The 2,664-nt window shown below is 38.3% G+C and overlaps 1 long non-coding RNA gene across 1 annotated transcript; it reads right to left on the bottom strand.

The window, feature by feature from the left end:
- Positions 1–708: 708 nt before the first annotated feature.
- Positions 709–2,035, bottom strand: LOC149148043 (uncharacterized). The gene is made up of 3 exons (XR_016262849.1): positions 1,477–2,035; positions 1,117–1,176; positions 709–1,035 (listed from the first exon to the last, which is right to left on the bottom strand). It is a non-coding gene; the product is annotated as an uncharacterized LOC149148043 (long non-coding RNA).
- Positions 2,036–2,664: the final 629 nt, after the last annotated feature.

Consider the following 2,664-nt stretch of genomic DNA (forward strand, 5'->3'; position numbering starts at 1 on the left):
TGTCAATGTTGGTTCTACCATCAATACTACATGATGGCAGGTGCATGGTAATCTAGTTACCATGATTTTTCAATCTCCACCACACTTCAAAGATTCACATAAACAAAATTCCACTAATGCAAGCCTATAACCACAACAACCTAGTCCTTTGCCTCTCTCTATGCACCAAATCCCCCTATTGGACATCTTCATGCAAAGGCATCTCAAGGCCTTATATCTCGACCAAAACGTACTGCCATTGCCCATAAATCTAGTACAGAAAGAACGAACGAAATTATGTTAATATCTAGAAAATGACAAAAATGAGTCAATGGGTCAATTCAACTATGAAAATACAACGTCCACGCCAGGAGCCCAGGATGTGCACTGCAGACGACAGCTCCAAACCCAAAGAGAATTAAGATTTATAAAAGCAACCATGAACACACACAAACAAGCTATGATATCAGATGGCATATACACTAACAATCAAGACAGATATATCACTTATAATCTCTTCCATTAATTATCAAATGAGGAAATACATTCTAGTAAAACCAGCAAGGATTGAGATTTATAAAAGCCACCATGAAAATGCAGAAACGACTTATAATATCAGATGGCATATACGCTAACAATCAAGACAGATATATCACTTAAATATTTTCCATTAATTATCAAATGAGGAAAATACATCCAAGCATAACCAGCTAGGATTGAGAGACTGAAAATCTTGTATATCAAGGTTCTGAGGAGAGCTGGAAAGTGAATCCTGTTTGATAGGTGACTAAGAGTGGAAACAAAATATCTATACATGTATACAAAGGCACCCAAACTTTTATAAACTGTTGGGTTTCCATAATGTTCTTATATGACTATTGGCAGTTCTGGCTGAAGATGAATGCCTAGAATGCCGAAGGATGCCCAACTAGACCTAGAACTTGGCATGCGAGCTCTGAAACTGTGCATACATGATCTTATTGGTGCCAAATTCCATAGAACTAGTGAGATCACTGCCTCCTTGACGCCCACTAAGGTGCTACTCCATGATGGAAACTGCTTGAGGACAGAGCAAGTAAGTGCAAGTCCACTTGCTTTAATGAAAGAATTTAACCCCAAATCCCGTGGGAATTTTACCTGGCTTAATGAGAACTTCAACTATGGAACCTGCTAAAGTGATCTGCTTTATGTCCGTGTCTGTGCCGGGATCAGATCATAGAACCATGGTGAAGCAGTCAAAAGGAAGGGCCTAAGTCTTTACAATGAAGTATGAGAAACTAAAACAAAATATAGTAAAACCCATTCACCCAAAGCACCGAAGAACGTACCCAAACAGCTAAAAGACTAGAACCCAAATGGAACCCTTATTTCAAAAATTCCATAATTGAATAAAAAGAGCCCATTTTCGCCATTGAGAACAGCAGCATGAGCCACAACATTTAGATTACAATTCATGTAGAAAGCTATCAAAATCACTAAATGAAAGACATTACAGACCTTGGTGACCTTGTAGCTGTTGTAGATGGTTTTTCCAAGGGTGGCCATATGCACCTAGCCTAGCCTCCGTATTAAACCAGTTCCCAAAATTTGTTTCCATCTCGATATCCGGGGAGTTCTTTGTTGATCTTGGACATAAATGATTTGTTAATAATATTAATATTTTGCAAGGAGGAGGAAGAATTCTATACCAAATGGCCCAAGATGCTTAACCAGCTTAGCTGAGCTAAGGTGTATGAAGGATCTCTTGCTTCATTTTTATATATCAATTACCAGATCAGCAAAGAACGCCCCCGGAGACCCTGATAGAAAAAATTGTAATTGCATTGGGTTATAACTCCAAGCACAGCACTATCTGAGTATGAAGATGCTGAATGAAGCTTCTCCTTCCTTCTGTGAAGAGCTTTCTGGTTCAAAATGTTGGTTGGCATCAAGATTAATATCCTACGCGGACTTGCAGCCCGTCAAAATAGTATTCTGATTCCTCCGCGTGATTGTATGATAAGCCCCTTCAAAACTGTGCGTAAGAGGCAACTGCGACGATCAACACAGCGCGTACGAGGCAGATACGACGAACTACCTTGACAAATCTTTGAAAATTAGACGGTGAGAAATTAAAAGGAAATTAGTGTAATGGGAGCAAAGCACCTACTTTTTGTTTGGACAAATGCTACAATGATTTATAGGTTAGCTGTTACATTCGGCTAACTATATCCCTTAGTGCATCATAGTTTATCATATTCCATTATAATCAATTATATGAGTTGTATCAGTGGAGGAGTTAATGGGTTAGTCATCAAGGTATTTCATTTGTGCTTGGTTGAATAATGGTTATGAAATTTTTAGTTAGGGTATCAATGGTGAGAGGGTGGGTTGGTTAGCATGTTGATGGTGAGAGAGTTAGTGAATTAGTAGGTGGGATTATTTTGAGTTATTGATTTAAGAGGCTATGGATTAGGTATTAGTATAGCTTTGAAGGAGGGGAGAAGAAACATCAAAGTGGATTGGGGTGGTTATGCTGTTTGAAGATCGAGAGAATTTTTTTAGGATGAAAAATGAATATTTTACAAGGTCAATCTTTATCTCATACTTAGCGAAATATTTTCAATGATTTTAGAACTCCAAATCTGAATTTCCCAACTACATGCTCACCCGCCATAATCGCAAATATGTGTGCGAATTTTCCAA

Source organism: Pinus tabuliformis, chromosome 9 (genome assembly GCF_031772625.1).
Source record: "Pinus tabuliformis cultivar Carrire ecotype Pingquan chromosome 9, CPIR1, whole genome shotgun sequence".
NCBI classification, from domain to species: domain Eukaryota; kingdom Viridiplantae; phylum Streptophyta; class Pinopsida; order Pinales; family Pinaceae; genus Pinus; species Pinus tabuliformis.